General features: G+C 57.4%; 4 non-coding genes across 4 annotated transcripts; 1 reads left to right on the top strand and 3 right to left on the bottom strand.

Moving 5' to 3' along the window:
* The first annotated feature begins 2,751 nt into the window (after positions 1–2,751).
* TRNAW-CCA (transfer RNA tryptophan (anticodon CCA)) lies at positions 2,752–2,823 on the top strand. Its single transcript has one exon. It is a non-coding gene; the product is annotated as a tRNA-Trp (tRNA).
* Positions 2,824–5,041: 2,218 nt separating this feature from the next.
* On the bottom strand, positions 5,042–5,114 carry TRNAR-ACG (transfer RNA arginine (anticodon ACG)). Its single transcript has one exon. It is a non-coding gene; the product is annotated as a tRNA-Arg (tRNA).
* A 384-nt stretch (positions 5,115–5,498) lies between these two features.
* Positions 5,499–5,580, bottom strand: TRNAS-AGA (transfer RNA serine (anticodon AGA)). The gene has a single exon. It is a non-coding gene; the product is annotated as a tRNA-Ser (tRNA).
* Positions 5,581–7,233: 1,653 nt separating this feature from the next.
* TRNAR-UCG (transfer RNA arginine (anticodon UCG)) lies at positions 7,234–7,306 on the bottom strand. Its single transcript has one exon. It is a non-coding gene; the product is annotated as a tRNA-Arg (tRNA).
* Positions 7,307–7,988: the final 682 nt, after the last annotated feature.

Here is a 7,988-nt window from a genome sequence, read left to right as displayed (position 1 = left end):
GATTCTTTTTGCTCACCAGTTGCTAGGTAGAATACGAGGAACGAAGTTTTGTGAGCTTTTTCTAGTATTTTTATTTCCTTTTTTTCCCGTCGGAAACAAGATGCCTTTCGTATCTCCCCTCTGTTTCCTCCTCCTTCCTTTTCTCCTCTTCCTTCCTTCCTTCCCCTCCAGGCTCGGCAGCGCTGCCGACTGCGGTGACCGCACCCTGCAGGGAGGGCCTTAGAGAGGACGTGTGCGAGGTCAGAGAGGGCAGGGGTGACAGGGACAGGGGCAGCCTCTTTCCGACCTGGCCAGTCCAGTTCTATCGGCTGGGCTTGGGGGCAGGGGCGGGAGAGAAGACGTGAGGCCGCAGCTGGTGGAGGGGCATGCTCAGCCGGGGCCCAGGACTGGCTTGAGGCTCCGGGCGCGCGCTGTGCCGCACTCTCTGGCCCAGGGTCAGACGCGAACTGCACAGCGTTGGCCTGGGGCCACAGCCTGCGATGAAGCGGAGGCTGCTGTCGCACACGGAGCATGCCTGCCCTGAAGCTGCTTGCAGGCCCGGCCAGGATCTGTTTCTGCTGCTGTACAGTCTTGCCCTCGCGGCTGGTTCCTGGTCCCTGTCTGCTGTCTCAGGTTTCTGCTGTGGAGTTTCGCTCTCAGGGTTGGCCTGGTTTCTGTCGCCCGCCTCTTTATCTCTGCTCTCAATTGCAACAAGCCTGTCAGGCGGTATCCTGGTCCCCAGGTCTGCAGGAAACAGAGACCGGGACTGGGACTGACAGGACCCAGCTGCTCACCCAGGGAGCAGCAGTGCAGAGTGGCCTGGCACACTGACCATGAGGCCCGACCACTGGACCTCTCCTCTGAGCACCAGGCCCTGCTGGTGGCTCTGCCTCCCTTGGCGCCCACACAGACCCTGAAGGTGAGACCTGCAGCTCATAGGCCAGTCCGTGGTGAGTCGGCTTCCGGCGGGCCATGGTGGCCATGCTGCTGCAGGGAAATGTCACACGACCATGCCACATCCCTTGGCCAAGACCAGGAGGGCTCTTTCCTGCACACCAGCTTATCTGTCCTAAAGGGAGTCTCACAGAAGAGTCAGTCCTGTCCTCTCCACCTGCTCACGTCCTGGCTCTGGTCCTCCTCTGCCCACTGCCCTGTTCTGCACAGGGGCTGAGCAGCAGGAAATGCTTTTCTCTGGAGCTGGCCCCGGGCAGGGCGCAGGAGCAGAAGGGCCCCCTGGCAGGGCAGGAACAGACACCCTGCCTCCCAGCTTGCAGAGGAGCAGCCTGTGGGCTTGTATGGGGGTGAGTCCCAAACCGGCAGGGCTGGAAGGAGTCAAAGCCAGGGCCGGAGGTGCCAGAGGAGGCCGAGGGGAACAGCCTGCCCTCCTGACCCTGGTGAGGCGAAGCCCGGGCGGTTGTGTAATGCTCCTGCCGAGGCTCTGAATTACAAGTGAGCGAGAACAAGGTCATTCGATAGCACATCTGGTCGGGGCAGATTCTGTGTCAGGCCAGGCACAGGCCGTGGAGCACAGGCTGCTGGCCAGGAGGCGCCGGCCAGGCCCTCGGACGGCACAGAGGCCGCTTGCTGCGTGGGCCCTGTGTCTGCACGGTGAGCCGAGTCCTACCTGCTGCCCGGGGGTGCAGCCATCATCTCTGCCATCGTCATGTTACAAACCAGGCGGCGAGGCCGGAGCCAAGACTCCCACGGGGAGACCACCGGAGATGAAGGGTACTGGTTAGCACCACTCACCGACGGGCCAGGCCGGTTAGCCCGCTGGCCGACGGGCCGGTTAGCACCACTCTCAACTGTCTCTGTGCATGGGCCCCCTGGGAAGTAAAACACAAACCCACAAATTCAGATACAATGACTAAGGATTTCAAAATGGCAAAAGGGAAGCGTAAGCCATGCTCCGGGACCTTCTGAGAGGCCGCCTGCTGTCCCGTGACCTCTCGTGGTAGCCTCCTCCTCCTTGTCCTTCGCCTCCCTCCAGGTTGCTGTAGCCCTTGGATCGTGGCAACTTCTTGTCCCGCCCCCCCCCACCCCCGTGGTGCCTGGACAGACGCTGCGCACCCTCTACTGGTCCTCGTCCTGCTCCTGGGGGATCTCGAAGGGGACGATGAATGAAATGCCAGGCGCAGTGTCCAGGGCCCTGGGCCTGCCCCGCCCTCAGCCTCACCCCCACCCCCCCACAGGATCGCCCACCGCAGGGGGGTGCTTCTGCACGCAGAGTCGGCCCTACCTGCGTTTCCTTCCCCTCCGCCAGGGTCTGGGAATGCGTCCCCCGGGGGCCTTCCCGGAGTCTGACACAGAGGCGCTCCTTGACCTGTGAGGAGGTTACACCCAATAAACCCGTTCTAAGTTTAAAAGACGGCACATTGAACACGGCTCGCTGCGACGCCAGCTGTGCTCCCGGGACCCTGGAAGCGAGTTCAGACCCACTCGGAGCAGCGTCCCTGCAGGGGCGGGGTGCGGAGGGCGCGTCCTCGCTTGCTCGGAGACTCCCGCCCCTCCCCTCCGCACTGCGAAGCGACCACGTTAAAGAGCACGACCACGAAAACCGAGGCCGGAATTCCCCAATACGTCTACAGTCGATGAGTGTGGAGAGACCGAGGAGAAGGGGCGCAGCAGGAGCATCACCCCGATCCAGGCAGAGAACGAGGGAGCCGGGCCACCGCCGGGCACGGGGGACGACCCGCTGCACGGTCCCCGCGGACTCTGAGCGTCGGTGGGACCGCTCAGGCTGACAGGGCAGTGAGCAAGAGGCCCTCGGGAGACCTCGTGGCGCAACGGTAGCGCGTCTGACTCCAGATCAGAAGGTTGCGTGTTCAAATCACGTCGGGGTCAGTCCTTTTAACCCCTGCGTGTGGGGCGCTGCCGTGGGAGGCGAGGGCCTGGTGCTCGGCGGCGGAGCCTCCCCACCCGGCGGTCAGATACAGGATTGCGCTTTTGCGTTTTGGGGCGCATTTGTGGCCTGTGGCGATGTTTTCAGCCTCGTGGCGAGCGTGCTGCAACTGCCGCCCTCCGCTTCACCCTCCGCGCCGCCCGGCGCCGCCTCTGCGCTTGCGGTCCCCTCCGGGCCACATCTCTCTCCCACCTGCAGGAGCTCGGCCGATGCTCCATCCTCTGTCCTCCGTCCTCGATCCTCGCAGACGCCGAGCCTGCTCCGGGAGGGCGTCCTAGGCCGGCCCGCGTCCCGCCAGGCCGAGTCCCCGCGCTCCCGGATGCAGTAGCTGTCCAAGGCCGGAATTCAGCCCCCTGGTCAAACCGGGAGTGTGGTCCAGCAACCCCTGATACCATGCGCGGGCAGGCGGGCGACACGAATGTTCCGAAACCCCCCGCATTACCAGTTAGAACTTTGGGGCGCGGAAGACAGGGAATGCATGTTTATGTCTTCGGAAGAGTTTGTGTTATTTTGTGTAAATGACAAAGACTTCCACACACAGCATTTGGGGTATCAGCGGGTTTTGTTCTGTACACCCCTTATGTCTAATCACACATTTGTGCTGGAGTAGAGCTCAGAAGTCTATTAGAAAATCTTTTTTTTCTATGCCAAAAGCTCTAAAGCCAAAGGAGAAGAAAAATATCTCCCATGGCGCTTCTGGTGCGACTTCCGGAAGGATTCTTACACAGACGCCAGACCTTAGCAAACTGCAAGCCTGAGAGGAAGGGCCCGATGAAGCAGGCTGCAGGAAGGGTAGCAGAAGGCCGGGAGAAAACAAAACCCAACAGGGAGTACACGTTGATGGAGCTTGCCCGGCTACGGGTGCATGGTTTCCTGTCTGCTTAAGAGAGTACCAAGCTTCAGCCCATCCCGTCTTGTAAGCCTCCCCGGATGTTTTATGCAGCAGTTTGCTGTCACCAGGAGCAGTGCCCTAGCGTCCCCTTCTCGGCCCTCCCCTTCTCTTAGTAGAGTTGGACCCAGGGCTGACCCATCACGAAGGGGAGAGTCTGGAGGGAAAAGAGACCCACAGTTCTGAGCTTTTGAAGGAGCCACGGAGAGAAATGTTGGAAGTTAGACTTGGCCCTCTCCTCACAGCGGAGTGGCACCGCCCTGCTCTGCCGACCGGAGGGAACGAAGAAACTGAGGCCTTCAGCACGTGCCTGCGGCCACGCTTTCCCCAGACGCATGCAGTCTTTCCGGTGTTTTTCAAGTTCTAAGTCATTTGTTGACATTTGAAGGAGTAAGCAGTTATTTCTCTCACCTTAGAAATGAGACTACTGGGGCTTTTTAAGTTAAATGGCTTGACCACCTCACCTAGCCAGAGAGCGGAGAATGAGATCATTCTCCAAGCCTCTCGGCATGATGGCGAACACACTTTCCCCCCACGCACAAATAGAACCGAGGGACTAGGGATAGACATGAGTTAGTGTACACACGGGTCTCTCGCGGCGAGTCGGCGTACCCGCGGGTCACTCACAAGCATGGGACTTTCTTTTCCTGATCAGAGTGCTGCCATTTAATTTGACTGTTTTGTAAAAAACAAAACAAAAAACAAAAAACCAAACACAAACAACAACAAAACAAACAAAACAAAGCAGAGGTTTCCCATGAGGTCCATGCGTTTGCAATTCCTAGCCTGAGCTCAAAGGGGACTGGCTTTTTAGTGGTCGCTGAAACGGCATAACTGCAGGGAACTGCTTTCCAAGTTCCAAACACTTTTAAAGGCAAGAAAAGAGGGCAACCCGCTTGGTAACATCCCAGAATCAGCTGGGGAAGAGGGCGTACCAGAGGGCAGGACGCAGAGACGAGACTATTGGTTTCTGCTACAAATCTCGTGCAATGATTCTTTAGAGTATATAAATGCAAAGAGGTTAGAAAAGAAATTATTGCTATGTAGAAACCTTCCTTGGAAAACCTTGATTATTCCTCTCACAGAAACATCCCCTGTTGGGTCCTATGTACTTATGCGAGGCTGGTCGGCTTGGGAACTACGGAGCCAGAGTTAAAGAAACCTTCTCTATGCAAAAGAAGGGCAGTGAAGTAAAGCTTGAAACTATATTGTGAACATTTCTGGAAACTAGTTTTCTAAATCTCAGAAACTGATTCAAAAGTGGAACACCCCGAGCCAGCCAGGAGTCGAACCTGGAATCTCCTGATCCGTAGTCAGGTGCGTTATCCATTGCGCCACTGGCCCACCCACACCAGTCAGACTGGTTCCACTTAGAGAAAAAGGATGAGGCACGATTGCTACACTGCTTTAAAGATGAGTGTGTGAAATCTTCTTTCTGACTAATACTCTCCTGGTCATGAGAATTTTCAACTCTGAAACTCTCAAAGCTAAAGTGAAACAGTCCCACTGGTTCCTTCGACTTGGTTTACTCACATGCAATGATTCTTCCCCTGGGCTAGGAGAAATTCATTTTGATGCTATTTATGCAAAATCCGAAGGTAAAGTTTAGCTTGGTTAGGGGGAAACACATTTTATTGCACAATTTATTGCACAATTTGTTAAACCTGTAAGAAAGTAACCAGCCACAAAGCCACAGAATAGTAGCTGCAGTCACAAAAAGCTCACAGCCGTAGTCGGCAGGATTCGAACCTGCGCGGGGAGACCCCAATGGATTTCTAGTCCATCGCCTTAACCACTCGGCCACGACTACAGACAGACAGTGTCCTTTCCAGCACCCTACATGTTACCATATATCACAGATTCTACAAGCCCTTCCATTTCACTGACGATTTAGGAACAGCTGCGTCCCCATCTGACCGTGAAATTGGAGCAGATTCAACCAGTTTCCATTTCAGGCGCGTCTGGGGTAAGATGAAACGCTTTGGAGACCTTGCCAGAAGGCACACCAGCTACGTTTCAATCCCTGTAAAAGCATGCTTTTTGCCTGGGTGGGACTTTATCTTCTGTAAATAACCTGACAGAGCTGTCCCTCAGTGGTCCCCTGTGCTCACCGTTCGGAATCTTTGCTTAAATAGCATACCCTCTTCTGAGCCTTTTCTTCGAATTCAAATTTTTATTATAAAAAAATCCCAACACACAAAGGAGTGGGAAGAAGAGGGAAGTATCTACAGAAGGTGTTTCCAGGAATGTCATGGAAGATTGTGTCACAAGAGACCTATGCGTGGACTTCAAAGTTTGGGAACCAAAGGAAACTCGTCCTCGAACGCCACTGTCGCTGAGCGCTTTGCTCCCTTATGCTCTCCCGCACGGTCTCCTGCCCACTGGTGCACTGCAGGTGCAGCACGAGGCCCCGGCTGGCCTGGGAAGTGTGAGGGGTGCACCGTGGGAGGGGGCTGCGCCATTGCCTCTCTCTGCCTTCAGACCTGCCTGCCACTTCTGGAGCCTCATGGTCTCCCCAGTCTTTCCTTTCTGTTCCCTCCCTTCTACGAGATGAGTCTAAATGATTAGATCTCTCCGAGTGATTTAAGTGATTTGATTCAGGTTAAACACCTTTGGCCAAACACTACTCACATGTTGGGGCAATCCCGATACCCCACCAGCAGTCAGGACCAAGTGGTCCCAGCGGGTTCTTGCCCCCTCTGCGATCGGCCAGCAGACCTGGGTGGCACTGGGGCCCCAAGTTCGTGGCTATAACCATCTGTGATGTTCTTCCCCGAGTCTGTTCCTCCATGTTTGCAGATGCGGATTCTTCTAATTCTGCCGTTCCTCTGCATTTGTCAGGAGGTCCTTTTCCAACTTGCTGACCTCTTCGCACCTTCCTCTGCTCCCCCGACTTTCCGACTTTCAGAGGGGTCCACTTGGTGGCAGGGTGACTGCTGGCACAAACCACTTCAGAACCTGGGAGGCCGGCTAAGTGGTTAAAGCTCTGAGGTGTTTGCACGTTGTCCAGTGGATGGACTGGAGGGGTTTGAGAAGTCACTGAGCAGCCCGCAAGGCCTGTGGGCGGTTCTTCACACGAGTGTGCAAAGGAATCACACAGTAGCTGACCAGGCCCCGGAATCCTGAGACTCACCCACAGGGGTTCAAAGGGGGCTGGGGAGGCGCTGGCTGAGCCCAGGACGGCAGTAGGAGCTGGGGTTTCTAGGAAGCCCTCAGGTGCTGCTGTTGGTTCGCGGGCCCAAGGTTAGGGCACACCAACCTGGAGAAGGGACTGCATGGTGGCTTTGTGCAAATGGAGAGGGAGGCTTCTGGGGAATAAGGAGGTAAGGAGGGAGAAGTGCACGGAGGATAAAGCTGTCAGAAGGCTGTGGTGAAAGATTTCTGATGACCGAATATGAGAAAAGAAGTGGCCGCAGCACCATCACCTCGGGTGCCCTCGTGCAAGTCCTAAAATAGCTCTATGCAACCACGAAGGGACTCGAACCCTCAGTCTTCTGATCCGAAGTCAGACGCCTTATCCATTAGGCCACGTGGTCAGCACGTTGGGGCCTAGGATGTTTAAAGAAAATAATTTACCCCTCTGGGCCATCCTTAACTGGCACATTGTCGAATTACTGTAAACCGAGGAATATCCGACCCCTGGAAGCCACGTGCTGGGACGTTCCCGCCAGGGCGGGAGCGCGGGGCGAATACCGGGGCGCTCTGTCTGGACTGGGAACCGGAGGGAGAGGCCGGCGCGGGGGGCCACGGCCGCCTCCGGCGCGCCCAGGTGAACGCTGGCTCGAACGCGAGCGTCTGTGCTCCCCGCAGCCCCTGGAGCGGCGCTCCAAACGGGGCACAGGTTCGGAGCGGGGTACCCCCAACCCAGCGCCGTAGTCCGGGAGCCCGCAGAGCCGCGAGGGTGGAGGAGGCCGGAGGAAGCTGCCCGCCGACCCGGAGCCCGACGCGCGAGGCCCAGGGCGGCACCCACATGCGGCGGGCCCGTCATCCAGCCAGGCTCGGGACTGTCACCCCGGCTTCTGCCCGGCGCTGCCCGTGTGATCCGAGTGGGTCTGCGCCCTCCCCAACCCCCCGCAGTCCTGAGTGGAGCCCCGACCTCAGAACTCCAGAACGTGAGGGAGAGAGCGGGCTTCACCCGGGCAGCGAAGGCGCCTGGCCCGGTGTGCTGCGCGGCCTTGGGAGGAGAGGCGGGCGCACGACCCCGAGGACGGACCACGG

Source organism: Tupaia chinensis, unplaced genomic scaffold (assembly GCF_000334495.1).
Source record: "Tupaia chinensis unplaced genomic scaffold, TupChi_1.0 Scaffold140356_1, whole genome shotgun sequence".
NCBI classification, from domain to species: domain Eukaryota; kingdom Metazoa; phylum Chordata; class Mammalia; order Scandentia; family Tupaiidae; genus Tupaia; species Tupaia belangeri.
Note: the sequence above shows the minus strand (reverse complement) of the source record. Positions and strands in the feature narration are given on the sequence as shown.